This window comes from Convolutriloba macropyga, chromosome 13, assembly GCF_964194025.1.
Source record: "Convolutriloba macropyga chromosome 13, txConMacr16.3, whole genome shotgun sequence".
Lineage (NCBI taxonomy): Eukaryota > Metazoa > Xenacoelomorpha > Acoela > Convolutidae > Convolutriloba > Convolutriloba macropyga.
In genome coordinates this window covers 16,579,039-16,598,800 of record NC_134480.1, presented here as the reverse complement: position 1 = coordinate 16,598,800, position 19,762 = coordinate 16,579,039, and the positions used below count along the sequence as shown (strand labels likewise).

The following is a 19,762-nucleotide window of genomic DNA, read 5'->3' as shown; positions in this document are numbered from 1 at the left end:
CTGCATTCAAAATTTTTTTCTCAATACACAGAATTAGTGATATATGTGATAGATTGATGCATGATATTCCTTAAACAAAAAATGTCATCAGAGTCCCAATTTTTGAAAAATTTTCTTTTTTAACCGTTTATCTTTCACTCTTCTTCGATACGTTTTTCGATAAGGCCGGCTGCTGGTTCTTCTAATAGGAGGCAGCTCAAAAACATGGAACAAAATACCTTTTTGTGTTCTCACTTATAAACACTTTAACTGGTGACAGTAAAGGAAAATGGCGTACCTAAATAAATATAAAGTGCAAAAGTTTAGTTGTAAATTAGTGATCTTTTGTTGTGCGAATGTATTTGAAGGTCTAGATTAATTGGGTAGAGAATCTGCGAGTGTCACACGTGCACTAGAATATTTGTTTCTAGCAAACTTCAGTTATTTGAAGGTAATTTGCGGTGATTCAATGTGATTTAATGTTTTTTACGATCAGACTTTGGATTGTTCAGATAACCCCTATGATCTGAATTTTGCTAGTTATATATCACTTATGTTGAGAATTTGCCCGTATAATTAGAACTTGGCTCGTTGACGAAGGCTTGTATGATCAAATTTTAACTAGTTATTGATCTTTCTTTATCAGATTTGCTCACTAAATAAATCTATGTATTATTTCAGTGTCGACATAAAAGGCAACATTTAAAAGCGCCTATCTCTTCATGCTTTAACAGCCCTTAAACATGCTCACCGGCAAAAGCGACTGGCAATAGTCGGATTCGAACCCATGTCTGTGAGTTAAAAGGCAGAAGCGCAAAGAGTTGAGTTAAGGAACAGATGAGCCGGGTATTTACCGGAATTTTTGTTCATTAACGCTGCATCTGTTTCTACTTTCTCCAATTCCCCTCTGTTTTCACTTTTTTTGTTTTCCATGTCTTCCCTCTTGTCACTATCTATCTTCTATCCATCTACATCTTCTTTATATTAAACGTAATTCTAAAACGTACAACACCATGTTTAAGCTCCCAATCTTCCCATGTTTTAAGGCCTATTAAATATGCAAAGCGTTTTGCATGCACATTGAAAAAAGTCAATGACCAAAAACGTGCCATTGCCAGAAATGAACGACCAAAAATTTACCCTTGCCAAAAAACTCAATGATCAAAAATTTACCAATGTCATTGACTGACTCCGTAAAGGTCAAGGATTGATTATTTGCCGATGTAAGAGTGTTCAATGAAATAAAAGCTGCCTATGACAGTAAGACTGCCATTGTCAAAAACTAAATGAGCAAAAAGTTAATAATGCAATAAAAGTCAATGACTGAATAGCCACGGATAAAGAAATAAGTTATTGAACGAAAAACTGCTCATGACCGAAAAGTTGCCTCTGCCAAAAGAGTGATCGACTGAAAAACTGCGGATTCAAAAATTGGTCAATGGTTAAAAATCTGCTAATAGAAAATGCGGAAAACGAAAAAGATTCTCGCATCAATAGTCGATTACCGAAATGAAATCAAAGATGCAACACTGTCCATCAAAATGGATTTAATTTAGCTAGATAGCAATGTGGTGGGGACAAGGCGTTGTGTACGTTCTTAAATTATCCTGAACATAGTTCGTTGCGAAGTTTTTAATGAACTCGTGACCGACGTTTTAACCAGTCTTTTTCTTCATTTGCTTAGAGTGCTGGGTGATCTCAGTCTCTTAAAAGTTTTGAACAGCTAAAATTTAAATAAATTAATCATTTCAAGCCACTTTTGTGTGCAGATCAAATGAGGAGTTAGGCTGCGAAGAATTAATTTTGTATCTGTTTTTTTACTCTCCATATCTCTCTTTTCTGCTTTTTTCTCCTCTCTGTCGTTCTGTTCTTTCCTGTTTTTCCTTTGTCTCTTTTATTCTTTTTTGTCTTCTGTTCTTTTCTCTGTCCTTTTTCTCTCTTTTTTTTCTCCATTTCGTTTTGCTTTTTCGTTTATTTCATTTCTCTTTCCTTTCTGTATTTTTTCTCTTACTTTTCTTTTTTTCTGTCTTTTTTTTCTCTCTTGTTTTACTCTTTCCTCCTGTCTTTTTTTCTTTCTTTCCTCCTTCTTTAATGTATTCCTTCTCTATTTTTTTCTTCCTTCCTTTTCTTCCAAACTTCTCTATTTTGTTTCTCTTTTTTTTAGTTTTTGCTTCTCTTTGTCATTTGTCTTTCGATTTCTCTATTTTTGCTTCGTTTTCATTCCATTTCTTCAATTTTCAATTTTTCCCTTTCGTTTCGCTTTTTCGTTTATTTCTTCTTTCTGTTTTTCTGTATTTTTTGTCTATCTTGGGTTTTCCTTTGCTTTCTGTCTTTCCTTTCTGTTTTTCTTTTCTGTCTTGCCTTTCTCGTTTTTCCTGTCTTTTTTCTCTTCTATTTCTCTTTTATTACTGTATTTCTTTTCTGTTTTTTTTCTGTCTTCTTTGTTCGTTTTACTCTTTCTTTTCTTTGTTTCTCTTTTTTGTTTTCGCTTCTCTTCCATTTGTCTTTCTTCTGTCTCTTTTCTCGTCAATTCTCTGATGCTTTTCTCTTTCGTTCCGCCTCTCTCTTTCATTCGATCTTTTCTCTCTCTCTTTTCTGTAGTTACCTCCTGTCTTTCTTTTCTCTTTATTTTGTCTGTCTTGGTTTTTGCTTCTGCCTTTCTTTTATCTCATGCTATTTATTTCTTCATTTCTCTAATTCGTTTCTGTCTTCAGATCCTCATCTTTCTTTCTTTTCTTCATTTATTTCTTGTTCTTCTTCTCTCTATATTTTTTCCTCTTTTTTTCTGTTTTTTTCTGCATTTTTTTTATCTCATTCTTTTTTCTCTTTCGTTTGTCTTTAGTTTCTTGGAATTTTCTGTTTTTTTTGCTTTTTCTTTCCTCTGTTGCTTTTCTCATTATTTTCAGTCTGTCTATTCTCTTGCTTTTCCATTTTTTTCTCTTGGTTTTTTCTCTTTTATTTCTGTCTTTCTTCTCTTTTTGGTTTCATTTTTTGCTGTTCTTCTCATTCTGGCTTTTTTTCTCTCTTTCTCTGGTCCCTTTTTTCTTTCTATTCTGTTCTTTTGTTCCCCTTTTGTTTTTTTGTTTTCTCTCTTTCTCTCCTTTGTGTCTTTTATCTTTTCCTTTATCTCTTGTTCTCCTCTCTTTCTCTCCTTTTTTTACTTTTAATTTTCTCTCGTTTTTCTATTCTTTTTGTTTTTGCTTTCTGTTTTTATTATCTCTTTCTTTTCTGTTTTTCGTTTCTCGATTTCTTCCTTTTTGCCTCCATTTCTTTCCTCTCTTTCTTTACTCTCCACTTTTTTTCATTTCCTTTCCTTTTTTCGTTTTTTTTTCTTTACTATTTCACTTTTTTTCTCTCTTCCTTCTCTCCGTCTTTTTTCTCGATTTTATCATTTTTGTCTTTTTCGCTTTCATTTGTCTTTCTCAGTTCCGTCCTTCTCTTCTCTCTTTCTCTCTTCGTTTTTTCTCTCTCTATCCTGTTCCCTTTTTATGCTTTTTTCTTTCTTTCTTTTTTCTGTCGCTTTTCAGTCTTGTATGTCTCTTGTGTTTCTCTCTTTTTTCACACTTGCTTTTCTTCTTTCCTTTGTTTTTTGTCCATTTTATTATAATTTCTATGTTTTTTTCTGTATTTTCACTCCTGCTTTTCTCTTTCTATTCTATCTTTCTTTTCTTTTCTGTTCTTCGTCACTTCTTTTCGCTGTTGTTTCTTTCTTTTTTGTCTTCTTTTTCTCTGTCGTTTTGTCTGTTTGCTCTCGTTTTTTAATATCTTGCTTCTTCTCTTTTTAGCATTCCTGAAACAGGCCGATTAACGTATTACATGCATTAGGTTACACCACCCTGCAGAAGTTCGTTATCTGTTCAAATCTTAGTGCTCCTCAAATATACGAGTTGGCCGAGCCAAAAAAATTGAGACCAAATTACTGGTACTTGGGGTAATATATTAAGCCACTTCGTTAACGTAACGAATACTTTTTAAAAGATGTTCTTGTTATGATACTGCGGGCCTGCTAGTCTATATAATATTTCAGTGTCCACATAAAAGGCACCATGTTTAAGCACCTATCTCTGCATGTTCCAAAAGCCCTTAAGCATGCTCTTCGGCAAAAGCGACTTGCAACAGTCGGATTAGAACGGAATCTGTGAGTTAACAGGCAGAAGCGAAATGAATTCAGCTAAGGAGCAGATGAGCCGCGTATTTATTGGGATTTCTGTCCGTTAGCGTCACATCCTTTACTTTTTTCTCCAATTCCCTCAATTTTTCAATATTCGTGCTCCATGTCTTTCTTCTTATCATGATCTATCTTCCATCTATCTATATCTTCATTATAATAAACGTAATTTGAATAACCATAACATCATATTTAAGCTCATAATCTACACAGGTTTTAAGGCCTCTTAAATAAGCGAAGCAAATCAATGACCGAAAACTTGCCCCTGCCAAAAATGACCGAAATTTAACCTATGCCGTTAGTTCAGTGACTGAATAGTCGCGGACGTAAAAAACTATTATTGACCGAAAAGCTGCCTTTGACCGAAAAGTTGCCTGTGCCAAAAGGTCAATTACTGAAAATTTGCGGATTCAAAAAAGGTCATTGACTAAAAACCTGCTAATAAAAAAGCCGAAAAAATCTATTACACGAGAATATTTCTTGAATGACATGTACTAATTCAACACGGATATTGACAGAAAAAAGATTCTCTTATTAAAATTCAATTACCGAAATGAGTTTGATGACGCAAAAATAGTCCATACAAATGAGTTTGATTTAGCTGGATATTATTGTGGCGTTGACAAACTTCTGTGTTAGGTCTTTAAATTCTCCTGAACACATTTTGTTGCAATGATTTTAATGGGAACTTTTTACGCAAAACGCTTGGTGACCGATATTTTAAATAATCATTTGCTTCATTTGTTTTCAGTGTTGATTGATCTCAATCTCAAATAAATTTTGAACAACTGATGTTTAATTAACTGAATCATTTATTGTCTTTGCTCTATATAGATCAATTGAACATTTAGACTGTGAAGATTTAATTCTTTTTCTTTTTTACTCTCGAGGCAAGATCTTTTTTCTCTTTTGTTTCTTTCATTTTTTGCTCATATCTCTTCTCCTATTTGCTCTTTATTTTTACTCTTATTTTTCTTGTTTTGGTTATGCTTCTTTGTTCCTTCTCTGTTTTTTCCATCTTCTTTTTGCTCTTTCTTTTTTCCTTTTGTAATGTATTTCTTTTCTGTGCTTTTTTTCTATCTTTTTTCTTTTTTCTCTTTCGTTTTTTCGTTTTTTTTTGTTTTTCCTTCTTCTCATTATTTTTTCTTCTGTCTTTTTTCTGCCGTTCCTTTCTTGCTTTTCTTTTTCTTTTTGCGTCTTTCTTTTTGCTTCTCTTTTTCGTTTTTTTCTGTCTTTTCTCTATTTCAGTTTTTTCTCCCCCTCTCCTCAGTTTTTTCTGTAGTTCTTCCCTGTCCGTCTTTCCCGTTTCCTTAGTCTTTTTTGGTTCTTTTATTTTGCCATATTTTATCACTTTTTTCTCTCTATCATTGATCTCCTTCGTTTTTATCTTCATTTTTTGTTCTTTTCTTTTTTGTTTCTGTTTTTCTTTTCTCTTTTTATCTGTTCTTTTCTGCTTTTCGTTTCGTTTTTGTTTCTGAATTGCTTATCTTTCATTTCTGTCTTTTTCTCTCTTTTTCCCTCTTTCTCGCATTTCTTTATCTTCTGGCTTTCATTTCTCTCTTTCTCTGGTCTCTTTTCTCCATCCTTTCTGTTGTTTTTTGTTCCTTTCTTTCCTCCTTTATCTCTTTCTTTTCTCTCTTTCTCTTCTCCGTTATATCCTTTTTCTTTTCCTATATATCTTGTTTTTCTCTTTTTCTCCTTTTTTCATTCTAACTTCTGTCTGGTTTTTTCTTCTTATTTTTTTGCTTTCCTTTTTTTTGTCTCCTTCTTTTCTGTCTTTGGTTTCTCGATTTCTTCCATTTCCCCTCTTTTTTTCTCTCTTCCTTTTGTCTCCGTCTTTTTTCTTCCGCTTTTCTTTCTTTTCTGTTTGTTTTTATTTTCTATTTCCTTCGTGTGTTTTCTTTTTTCTCTTTTTCGTCTTTCCGTCTTTTCTCTCTAATTTTTCTTTTTTGTCTTTTTTCTCTCGTTTTCTTCTTGTTTTTTTCTTTTTCTGTTCTCTTTTTTTGTCTTTTTCTCTTTTTTCCGTCATTTTGCTGTTCTGTCTTTCTCTTTTCTTTTCCTCTCGTTATTTTCTCTCTTTCTATTCTTTTCTCTTTTTGTGTCTCCTTTCTTCTTCTTATCTCTATCTTTCTCTTTTTTTGTCTCGTTCCTCTCTTCTTTTTTTTCTCTCGCTTTTATTCATTTTTTTTATCTTTTCTATTTTGTCATTTTTATGTCTTCTTTGGTCTTTTCTCTCTTTTCTCTCCTACTCTTCTCTTTCTGCTCTGTTATTCTTTTCTTTTGAGTTCCTTTCTTTTTTTCTCTTTTGTTTCTTTCTTTTGTGTCGTTCTTTTCTCTTTGTTTTTGTTTGTTTTCTCTCTTTCTTCCATATCTTGTCTCTTTTCTCTTTTTGAACGTTCCTTAAACATGCAGCCTAACGTATTACATGCATTACGCTACACCACCATGTAGAAGTTCGGTCGTTATCTGTACATTTCTTAGTGCTTCTTAAACATGCAAGTTCGCAAAGCCAAAAAAGCGTGAACACAAAATTGCTGGTACTTGGGGTAATATATCAAATGCAATGTTTTTAATGGGAACTTTTTAAGCAAAAGGTTTGCGTGACCGATATCTTAAAAAATTATTTGCTTCTTTTGTTTTCAGTGTTGATTGATCTCAATCTCAAATAAATTTTGAACAACTGAAGTTTAATTAACTGCATCTTTTATTGTCTTTTCTCTATGCAGATCAATTGAACAATTAGACTGTGAAGATTTAATTCTTTTTCTTTTTTACTCTCGAGGTAGGATCTTTTTTCGCTTTTGTTTCTTTCATTTTTTGCTCATTTCTCTTATCCTAATTGCTCTTTATTTTTACTTTTATTTTTCTATTTTTGTTATGCTTCTTTGTTCCTTCTCTGTTTTTTCCATCTTCTTTTTACTCTTTCTTTTTCCTTTTATAATGTATTTCTTTTTTGTGCTGTTTTCTATCTTTTCTCATTTTCTCTTTTGTTTCTTCGTTTCTTTTTTGTTTTTTCTTCTTTCTCATTAATTTTTCTTCTGTATTTTTTCTCCCGTTCCTTTCTTGCTTTTCTTTTTCATTTTGCGTCTCCCTTTTTGCTTCTCTTTTTCATTTTTTTCCGTCTTTTTGTCTATTACAGTTTTCTCTCCCCTCTGCTCAGTTTTTTCTGTAGTTCTTCCTTGTCCGTCTTTCCCGTTTCCTTAGTCTTTTTTGGTTCTTTATTTTACCATATTTTGTCACTTTTTTCTCTCTATCAATGATCTCCTTCGTTTTTATCTTCTTTTTTTGTTCTTTTCTTTTTTGTTTCTGTTTTTCTTTTCTCTTTTTATCTGTTCTTTTCTGCTTTTCTTTTCGTTTTTGTTTCTGAATTGCTTATCTTTCATTTCTGTCTTTTTCTTTCTTTTTCCCTCTTTCTTGCAGTTCTTTTTCTTCTGCCTTTCATTTCTCTCTTTCTCTTGTCTCTTTTCTCCTTTTTTTCTGTTGTTTTTTGTTCCTTTCTCTCCTCTTTTATTTCTTTTTTTTCTCTCTTTCTCTTCTCCGTTCTATCCTTTTTCTTTTCCTATATATCTTGTTTTTCTCTTTTTCTCCATTTTTTCATTCTAACGTCTGTCTGGTTTTTTTCTTCTTTTCTTTTTTGCTTTCCTTTTTTTGTCTCTTTCTTTTCTGTCCTTCGTTTCCCGATTTCTTCCCTTTCCCATCTTTTTTCTCTCTTCATTTTGTCTCCGTCTTTTTTCTTCCGCTTTTCTTTTTTTCCGTTTGTTTTTATTTTCTATTTCCTTTGTCTTTTTCTCTTTTCTCATTTTCATCTCCTGTCTTTTCTCTCTAATTTTTGTTTTTTGTCTTTTTTCTCTCGTTTTCTTTTTGTTTTTTTTCTTTTTCTGTTCTCTTTTTTTTGTCTTTTTCTCTTTTTTCCGTCATTTTGCTGTTCTGTCTTTCTCTTTTTCTTTTTCTCTCTTTATTTTCTCTCTTTCTATTCTTTTCTCTTTTTGTGTCTCTTTTCTTCTTCTTTTCTCTATCTTTTTCTTTCTTTGTCTCGTTCCTCTCTTCTTTTTTTCTCTCGCTTTTATTCATTTTTTTGTCTCCTCTATTTTGTCATTTTTTTCTGTCTTTTTCTCTCTTTTCTCTCCTACTCTTCTTTTTCTATTCTGTTTTTATTTTCTTTTGTGTTCCTTTCGTTTTTTCTTTTTTGTTTCTTTCTTTTGTGTCGTTCTTTTCTCTTTGTTTTTGTCTGTTTTCTCTCCTTCTTCCATATCTTGTCTCTTTTCTCTTTTTTAACGTTCCTTAAACATGCAGCCTAACGTATTACATGCATTACGCTACGCCACCATGCAGAAGTTCGTTATCTGTACAATTCTTAGCGCTTCTTAAATATGCAAGTTCGCAAAACCAAAAAAACTTGAATACAAAATTGCTGGTACTTGGGGTAATATATCAAATCAAACACACCGGTAACGTAACGAGTAACTATGGTTGTTGAACGAGGAACGTGTGTTCCAGTCCGAGGTGGTACGAAAAACCCTGATTTCTTAAAAAAAACTAAAAAACTATTCTTTTAAGTGAAGTTCTGGTTATGTTTTTGCGGGCCTGCTAGTGTTTTTTTTATCAGACTTAAGCTGATTCAAAAGTGAATATGATCACACTTCAGGCAGGCGTTGCGTAGTGTGTCTGTCCTATATGAAATTTTGACACAGAGTTTTTGCTGGTTTCATTATAATGTTGTGAACGAGAGACTTTGTCCTAGTCTGAGATAATGTCGGTCTGTCATCTCAGATCGGTATTTCAAAAAAAACATCCATTTTCAACTGAATTTAGAATCACGCGTTTTACCATGTTAGAAAGACTTGCAATAAAAATCTTTTGCTTAAATACAAAAATGGAATACATTTAACAACCTTCACTACAGTTTTCTATATGTCTGAAGTTGTTTCTTACACACCTAATTGACACAATTAACACAATTTACGAAATGCATGCAATTAAATATGAGAACAGATTTATTTAACTCGTAATGGTAAGAAAATATGTTATGTGTTATAAAATATATTTATGACAAAATTTACCAAGCGATGAAACAAACCTCACATGGTTCTCTGATCATACTGAAAACTATATTTGAAACTATATCATATTTGAAAACCACCCCCCCCCCCCCCCCAAGTACCCAAGTAACCAACATGGTTAGTTGGTAACTTTATGCTTTTGTAAAATGGCGCACTTAATTACAGTCCACCACTGAGCTAGTCTATGAAACAAGCAGTATCAATTGTAAAAATACGCATTTAGTTGGCTCACAGAGTCTAAAAGAACACATAATTTAATTCAATGGAGGGGGGAGGGGAGGTCTTGATTTAAAAATTACATTTCAAATATGTTTATTGTTCATCAATCACGTTAAATAATGACTCCATCGAGCCTTTTCTCTGCTGCGTGGATTGATAAACAGTCAAAAGGCTTTTATCTTTATCTTGTTCTTTAACCTCGGCGTGATCGGCGCCATTTTTGGCTGTCTGCTCTTTCGACTTTTTGTCCTCAGAAACGTCTGATTTTTCATATTGAACAACTTTCTTGTCAGTTTCGTTCTTTTTCTTCAGGTTTTCGAACACGCTCTCAGATACGGCAGGGGTATATACGACATAATAACCTTCATCTTCTGGTTCTTGACCTGTCATCATGACCTTCAAACCATTCTCGCTAATTTGACCTTGACCTTGGCTAGTGTGGTGTATTTGTGCCAGACTACCAGGGCTCATAGCCTGCATCATCAGAGCTAGATCGTTCACATGACCACTTTGACCCTGCTTGACCTCTGTTGATAAATTTTGTTCAGCATTTTTGTCAACTTCTTCATCACTCGTTATATTAATAGTAACTTCAGCTTGACTTTCATTGTTTTGTTTACGAGCGTTTTCCCGCATTTGAGCCGGCGTTGGTAATTGAACTTCGTAAGATTTCTGGAGAAATTTGGACTTCCGACTCGGTAAAGGCACACCCCCGACAAAATTTGCATTGTGGGCAACTTTATTTTTGGCACAGAGTATAAGGACCATAATAATCGTACAAGAAAACACAATAGAAAATATGATACTGGCCAGCAAATATGAAGAATATTGAATATTTGCTACGAAAAGTTCCATTTTGCAACATACGATGCTGCAAAAGATTCGAATAATCCAATTTTTTTTTTATTTCCAATAATTTACCCGTTTCCTATTTCGGCGAAATTTAAACTGATAATTAAGTTACCAATGAATAGAAACTGATTTATATATTATTTCGGAAACGAAACAGGTGAAAAATGATTTTGCTAACTACGTTTTTCCTCAACAATTTTCTATTTTTGTTCAAAGTTTTCGAGCCTTGATTTTCATTTTGATCGAGTGTGTGTATTTTAAATTTCATAGCTCCGTGACGCCAGTACGTAACAGTAGGAATGGATATAAACAAAAAATCGTTCAGCTGTTTTTGTTTCCACGTTTCTTTTTCCATATTGAAATTGATTAAAAATGAATGGATTTGATTGATAAATATTTAAACATCGTTCGACGCTCAAAAGTTGAGTTTGTCAATTATTAATATGAGAGAGCATAGTGTATAATAAAAAATGGTGTTGGAAAAAATAAAATTATAAGAACTGCGCAATTAGAAACAGAAAGAATTTTTTCATTGCTGTCAATTTTTTGAGAGTTTTGAACAAAAATCCGAACCAGTTAGTTACAGAGTTTAATGGTGGTCACACATACCGATTTTTTGTAGAAAGACAGCACCAACTTCCAAAGTGAAACTTAATGAGGAAAAAAGATAATCAAACTAATTTCAGTGTTCAAATTATTACCGAATTTCAGAGCAATTTTTCTTAGTAGCAATTCAATATTTAAATTTGTCTCAAAAGGATTCAGAGTCTGCATGATTAATCTGCTAGAAAAAAATAGCATCAAAAAGATATTTAAATTATGAGTAAAAAGCCGGAAAATTAGCCAAACAAGCTCCGCAATTGTGTTTTTATTTGTTTCTTTATTTGGTTTAATACTATTCAACTTTTGAGTGGACATCAATATCAACTCTATTATTTTGCAAAAAACACAACAATGATCTGCTTGCATGACAAAAATCAGAGTATTTTTGATGGGCAAACAATAAATAGTTTGACCTGCAAATTAATTGATAAAAGTGCAAAAATGAACTTATGTAAGAACCTGGATTCCAAAATGCCTTGATGTCGAAAAATAATAAAAGTACAAACTTTTTTACTCGATTCGTCTCTTCTGTTTAATACTATGGCAGAAAACAACATCACCAGATTAGTGGTTGTATAATGTATAGTCTACCCCTTTTCCTTACTCAAAAAATGTTTCTAACAATTTGAAATATGTGGTAAAATTTTGCAATGGATTAAAAACATTGCAATGGATTTTGATATTAAGAATTTTTTCAATGCGTATTCTTTAAGCAAAATTTTTTATCAATTTCATCGCTTTTGAAATTTTGGTGGACCAAATTTGACTCAGTTTAGAGTTTTGCACAAATGGTTCCTTTTATTTGTTTTTTTTCCAATAGCTCCTACAAAGGTTTACAATTACTTTTGGCCCGGGTTGAAGATCATACAAGTTGTCATTAGTTGCCAAGAAGAAATATATGGTTCTTGTTAATAATAAAAATTCGTATATGATTTATAGGGTCTACTGGTACTCTTAGTACCATTTTTAATTTGTAGAAATCATTCATGAACCATTTGAAAACCTTGAAGGCACAAAAATTAAATATTTTTGTTTTTGAAAGAAGTTGAGTAAAAAATTTAGGTTACCATAAAAGCGCATCCGAAAAAAATTACGAACCTAAAAAATGACAAACGTGACGCAATACAATTTTGCTCCGTACATCTGAATCGATGTCTTCCAAAATCGATGTCGTTAGTTAAAAAAGACCAGAAATTCGATCACTAGTTTACTTTTTTACAGATTAATGACAAAAAATCGCCACTGATGATATTGGCTTAAAACTTTAAGACCCCATATATTGATAGAGCCTTTGCGATAAAATAGTGAACCATTCTTAGAAATTGGAGCAAGCACGTGTAGACGTTGGATCAAAATAATATGAAATAAGTTTTGATGATGAAGTAATTACAAAAATTTATACAGTTTTTGCTTTTGGAAGAAATTGAGTATAGTTCTTTGCATTCGTAAAAATTTATATATGGCAGATTAAAGTTACTTCACATTGGACTTTGGACAGTGCGTGCCAACTAAGTATGCAAAAAAATGCTAACTATGTTTCCGAGTCTTAAACAAACTAAATTTGGTGAAATGTGGCTAAAGGAACATTAAAGTTTGAGTGATAAAAAAAACCTTAACAATATTGTGGTGAGTAACTCAACTTTGCTATTTTTTTCAAATAAAGTGGTACTGTTATTTCACTTTTTGATTTTACTGATAAATATTGAAGACGAGGAATCACAGCATTAATTCTTTGTTATAAAATCTAAGAACTTTTTTTGTTTCAAGAGAAAAAAATTACGAATTTTAAGTATATGTGCTAAGATCATACGTGAACTTCCAGTAGTCCTACAAGGATTATGTTTTTTTTCAAAATAATTCAAAATTAGTTCAAGGAAATGATTTGTATGACATCATATAGAATTTGATGTAATTTGAACATCCAGAACGTCAACCCAGTCTTACCACTTTAGTCTACACAGAAAAAACCGTCTTTTCACTTGTGTAGAATGTACTATCTATGTTATCGTTCAGAATTGAGAAGTTACCCAATCAAAACGTTTTGAAAGATAAAATGGTAAAAAGATTCAATTAAAAACTTAACTTTGCTCAGCTTTCTTGCTGCAAGACTTGATTTGCTGCAAAACTGCAACATCCATGTTACATTGTCTCTTCTGCTAAACTCTTCTGTGCATACGCTACCCATGTTAATTTTTTCTTTCTCTTTCTCTCTCTGCCTTCTGGCTTCACCAACAAACAAACAAAAGAACCAAGCCGACTCTATTTCACTAGTGTGCTACCCTCTTTTATCTACTCCATCCTGTCCACCACACCAAAAAAGTCCATTCGGTTCCTCTAGCTGCTTTTACTATAAGAACAACAAGGTGCGAGAGAAATTTGAAATTCACAAGTTGGGATTTCTGCTCTTCTGCTATCAATCACAAAAACACAATCTTTAATGATCATTTTTCAACATGTTCCTTTTATGGGTGCAAACTGCTAGCCAGGCAATTAATAGCAACCTAAGGCTTTGCATTTTACGTTTTTTTTCTCGTTTCATGGTGTAGTTTGAGTATTTGCCCAAAATTATGCAAGCATAATGACACAAAGTCAGTTTTATTATGAAATACTCTCCGTACTGAACACGAAGTCAATATCAGTACTGGGCAAGTCTAATTCCAGGTCTAGGTATCAGTACTGATTCAGAGCTATGATCATAACACATTTAAGACTTGTCAGACATGGCCAAGACTTGGCAAGTCTAAGCTAAATGCGAAAATAAAGATCCCTACGGGCTCGAACCGACGATCTCGGCCTGCCTACATACTTGTTCTGCTTACAGCGCCACCGTGTCTGTTGTGACTTTGTATTTTACGACGTTAAATTTTGCTTGAAAGAAGCAAATTTCAAGCGAGAAAACGAGCAAATTATATTACATGGGAGACTTGTATTTACAATTGCCCAGTACTGATTTAAACTTGGAGTTCGGTACGGGTCACATAAATAGGTTCATTTTGGGAAAACACAGGTTCTTTCCACATCTGTCCGCTCGGACAGAAGTAACCCTTCTCAAATTTTGCATACTTTTTTGTCACAAACTTGCCGAGGATAAACAACAGCATCCCATCACATCAAAGTAATTGAGTACGGAAGAATTTGCCATTGTTCGCCGTCAAGAGTCAGGACCTATGAGGAAAGGACGAAAGCGGTCACGGGGTTCAATGAGACCCTCGGAACACTAGTTCAGCCCGCAGAAGCAACCCCCGCATCGTCATAATGATAAAAGTCCCTTGGCCCACCTCCAGAGGGTGCATTGCACTCCTTATGTACAATATTACATCCGTTAACACCAATGTTTACTGTTATCAGCTCAGCTGGAAGTTTGAAGGTTTTTCTTGGTGGAAGGTGCGCTGGCGAATAGGATAAAAACTTTCTTTTTTTAAAGGTAAGCGTCAAGTTTCTTATGCTGGGGAATTTTCCGTTCCTTCACTGGCTCAAGTGTTTCTCGATGCTCTCAGTTATTTTTTTTGCACAAAACCAAGAACAATGTCAGGGTCTTGATTTTGGGATAAACAAATTTTATATCTGTTCTAAATTTTAAATGCTAACTAGAACAAGTCAAGACGAACAACAAAATCGAACAAAAAAAACAACAAACATTAATTGCATCCAATATTTGTGTCCGTTTTTTTTCCAAAAAATATAAACAAGGTCAAAATAGCGTCAGATAAAACTGAAAATGCAAAAAAAATAAACTGTGTTCCACTAGAAAAGATATGGGAACACTCAATAATTAAGCTTGGTAACAATCAGAAAAAAACGAACAAAAAAGAAAAATTAAAAAAAATGGTTTCATTTTTAAAAACAATTAATTACAGAGTAATCAACACCGTAAGATAGCAATTGAAAACATCCATTATGTTTTTGCCACATATACCTTTATAAGAGGGCATTAAGACTTGTAATTATTCATTTCATTATTAGGTTACAAAAAGAACAACAAATCGAGACAACAAATAAAAATTCAATTAGAACCTGCGAGAAAACGCTTCCCAAATCGTGAGGCCAAACTGTGCCCCTCAAAATGTGTTCAAATGGGCTTTCAAAGGACAAAAATGTGGATGTGTTTTGTGACCTGTCATTAGTGAGAATGGGTAACGAGTACACAAAAAAGAAAAAGAGGCAAAATTCAATAATACGTTTATAACTTTCGAAAACAATTATCTCAAAGTCATGAAAGCCATTGGATCGCAATTCAAAACATCCAATTTTTTTTTAAATCACGTTTTATTCTTTAGGAGGGCCTTTAGGTTGTCTTATTCAATGATAAATGCGGTTAATAAAAGAACATTAAACAGAGACAACAAACAAAAATTCAATTTTAAAGTGCAAGAAAACGCTTCCGAAGTTGTAAACCCATATTTCGCCTCTTCAGATAAATTAATTTGAGCCTTTCCCGAACCCAAATTATGCAGTATACAACCTCTTTTCATTGATAACAGGAAACCAGAAGACAAAAATAGAGAACAAAGGGGCAAAAAATAAGTGAAACTTTCGTACTTTTCGAAAAGAATTATATTCAAATTCATGAAAGGCAGTAGCTAAAAAAAGAATTGATTAAATAGGTTCGTCTATTCGACCAAAGAGAGAACTTGAGACCTTTAGCTATTACGAATTTGTTTTACGGCTACAAAATGAACATCAAATATAGACAAAATCAAAAATTACTTTACTCTATTTTGAGACAAATCCGTGTTTTTGTCTCAAAATTTTTGAAAACAATTGTTTTTATTTTTGATTTTTTTTCATTTTTTAAAACAATTGTTTTCAAAGTCATGAAGCCATCAGCTATCTAGCCAAATCAGAATAATGGCTCATTTTTTTAGCTTTATTGACTCACAATATAAAGACAACGAAACCTGTAATAATCCAGGAAACACCATACAATTAATTGTAAATTAAAAAAGACAGTTAAAGAAAAATGTAAAAAATTCAAATATATTCTTCGAGAAAGGGGCAACGAGGCCGTTAAAACCATACCCTATGCCTTTAAAGACTTCTCTATGTTCAATTACGCCTTTTATGAACACTAGTGAGGTAATAAGTGAACTTTCATTATCGTGATAATGTGACAGAGCGAGAAAAAACTGAAAAATCGCAAATGCCTAAAAATCGAAAAAATTTGTGAAGTTGGGATTTTCGCACTTCTGCTATCCATCACAAAAATACATTCTTTAATATTATTTATCAATGTATTCATTTTTCAACATTTTCTTTTTGTGGCTGAGAGGTGCAAACTGCTAGCCAATCAACTAATAGCCACCTGAAGCTTTGCATTTTACCATTTTACGTGTTTTTTCGTTTCGTGGTGTAGTTTGAATATTTGCCCAGAATTATGCAAGCATAGTGACACAAAACTTTTATCATTATAAAAAACTCAACTAAAATGGTTCATTTTGGGAAAACATAGGTTCTTTCTACATCTCTCCGCTTGGACAGAAGAAAGAACCCCGCTCAAATTTTGCATATTTTTCTCACAAAATTGTCTTGGATAAACAACAGCATTCAATCACATCAAAGTAATTGAGAACGGAAGAATTTGCAATGGTTCGTCTTCAAGAATCGAGACCTATGAGGAAAGAACGAAAGCGGTCACGGGTTTCAATGAGCCCCTAGAGAACACTAGGTTAGCCTGTAGAAGCTACCCCGCCGTTGAGATGCCCATGGCCAGAAAACATTGTCATAATGATAAAAGTCCCTTGGCACTCCTTATGTGCAATGGTACATCGTTAACAATAATGTTTACTGTTATCAGCTCAGCTGGAAGTTTGAAGGTTTTTCTTGGTGGAAGGTGCGCTGGCGAATAGGATAAAAATTTTCTTTTTTTAAAGGTAAGCGTCAAGTTTCTTATGCTGGGGATTTTCCGTTCCTTCACTGGCTCAAGTGTTTCTCGATGCTCTCAGTTATTTTTTTTGCACAAAACCAAGAACAATGTCAGGGTCTTGATTTTGGGATAAACAAATTTTATATCTGTTCTAAATTTTAAATGCTAACTAGAACAAGTCAAGACGAACAACAAAATCGAACAAAAAAACAACAAACATTATTTGCATCCAAAACTTATGTCCGCTTTTTTCCAAAAAAAAATATTAAGGGTCAAAATAACGTCAGATAAAATTGAAAATTAAAAATGACCTCTATTTCTTTAAAAAAGATATGGGACCACTCCATAATAAGGCTTGCTTGGTAACAATTAGACAAAAACGAACAAAAATTGAAAAATTAAAAAAAAACGGTTTTAATTTTAAAAACAATCAATTTCAGAGTAATCAAAACCCTTAGATAGCAATTGAAAACATTTAATATGTTTTTGTCACATACACTGTTACAAGAAGGCACTAAGACTTGTACTTTTTTAATCTTTTTTAGGTTACAAAAAGCACAACACATCGAGACAACAAACAAAAATTCAATTAGAACTTGCGAGAAAGCGCTTCCCAAAACGTAAAGCCAAGTTTTACCCCTAAAAATGTGTTAAAATGGGCCTTTGAACGCCAATAATGTAGATGTGGAATGTGACCTCTCATTAGTAGGAACAGGTAACGACTAGACAAAAAAGAAAAAGCCAAAATTCAGTAAAACATTTGTAACTTTTGAAAACAGTTTTCTCAAAGGAATGAAAGCCATTAGATCGCAAATGGAAATATCCAACATGTTTATGATGACATGTCTATAGTAAGGCATTTAGGTTGTCTTATTCAATGTTGAATGCGGTTACAATAAGAACAACAAATAGAGACAACAAACAAATTTTCAATTATAAATTGCGAGAGCGCTTCCGAAGCTGTAAACCCATACTTTGCCCTTCAAAATAAGGTAATTTGAACCTTTCTCGACCCCAAATTTTGCATTATGCAACCTCTGTTCATTGATAACAGGAAACCAGTAGACAAAAATAGAGAATAAAGGGGCAAAACTAAGAAGAAATTTTGTACTTTTCGAAAATAATTATTTTCAAAGTCATGAAAGCCAGTAGCTAAAAAAATGAATTGATTAAATAGGTTTGTCTATTCGTCCAACAAATAGCTTGAGACCTGTAATTATTACGAATTTGTATTAAGGATACAAAGCGAACACCAATATAGACAAAATCAAAAATTACTTTACTCTTTTTTGCGAAACCTATGTTGAAGACAGTAAATTCAATACGAATTCTTTCAAAACATTAGATTTTATACTCTTGCATCTTCCCCTGAAAACAATAATGTCATATGGTACCTGTAATTATCTAGACTAGATCATATACAAAATTTTAAAATATAATGTTATAAATTATTTTTTATTTTTGAAAACAGTTGTTGAAAACAATAAAAAATAATAAGTGAACTGTCAATATTGTGATAATGTGACAAAGCGAGAAAAAAAGTGAAAAATGCGCCAATACCTAAAAATCGAAAAAGTTTGTGAAGTTGGGATTTTCGCACTTCTGCTATCCATCACAAAAATACAATTTTGATATTATTTATCATTAAATTCGTTTTTTTACCTTTTCCGTTTGTCGCTGAGAGGTGCAAACTGCTGACAAATCAATTAATAGCCACCTGAAGGTTTGCATTTTCTTGTTTCATGGCGTACTTTGTGTATTTGCCGAAAACTATGCAAGCATAGTGACACAAAACCAATTTCATTATAAAATACTCAACTAAAATGGTTCGTTTTGAGAAAACACAGGTTCGTTGCATATCTCTCCGTTTGGACAGAAGACAGAATCCCGCTCAAATTTTGCCTATTTTTTCACAAAATTGCCATGAATAAACAACAACATCCAATCACATCAAAGTAATTGAGTTTGGAAGAATTTGCCATTGTTCGCCGTCAAGAGTCAGGAACTATGAGGAAAGGACGAAAGCGGTCACGGGTTTCAATGAGACCCTCGGAACACTAGTTCAGCCCGCAGAAGCAACCCCCGCATCGTCATAATGATAAAAGTCCCTTGGCCCACCTCCAGAGGGTGCATTGCACTCCTTATGTACAATATTACATCCGTTAACACCAATGTTTACTGTTATCAGCTAAGCTGGAAGTTTGAAGTGTTTTCTTGGTGGTGAAGAAGAGTTTAATTTCCTTTTAAGCATCAAGTTTCTTACACTGGGGAATTTTTAGTTCCTGCAGTGGCTTCAGTGTTTCTCGATGCTCTCAGTTAATTTTTTTTGCACAAAACCAAGAACAATGTCAGGGTCTTGATTTTGGCATATGAAAGCTTTTATATCTGTTCTAATTCTTAAATGCTAACTAGAAAAACAAATGGCTGCCTTACCTTTCAACAGTCTTTAATTCTTTTGTGTCATAAATTTCCAGGGAAAAATGTTATTGATCCCGTGAACGAATCGGCAGTCTATTCTTAGCAAATTTACCTGCACCAATTCAATGAATTGTTTAAGAGTTTGATTACCGTGAATTTCTTTACATTTTTGGGATAGCATCCTTGGAAAAACATTTAGAGCTTTTCAATGTTTGTTTTGCTATTAGGGATTTCAGTTTTATCGTCAATCCAATCGATATTGGATGATGCTCTTTTCTAATTTCTCGTACTTTAATTTTTAATTTTTTGGGGAGCTCATAGCCCAAGTTCAATAGCTTATTCTGTTTTTTGATTCACAATAAGGTTCCACTGGAATCAAATGTGTATTCTGTAAAACTTATAAGTTGATCGGACTTTTTTTGGGATTAGCGAAAATATCGCAAAAATTGTTATCATTCTTTATAGCTAAAATTTATATGAATGTTTCTAAATCTTATCTAAATTTAAGAAATTTTCTAATGAAGTATCTAAATTTACAAAGCTCAATGATTATGAAGCTAATGATAGATTAAAAGAAATAGATATTGCACTCTTAGTTAG

At 33.0% G+C, this 19,762-nt stretch overlaps 1 protein-coding gene across 3 annotated transcripts in view; it reads right to left on the bottom strand.

The window, feature by feature from the left end:
* LOC142351537 (sialin-like) overlaps positions 1-19,762 on the bottom strand; it is a 438,741-nt gene that overhangs the window by 243,283 nt on the left and 175,696 nt on the right. The window lies entirely within an intron of this gene.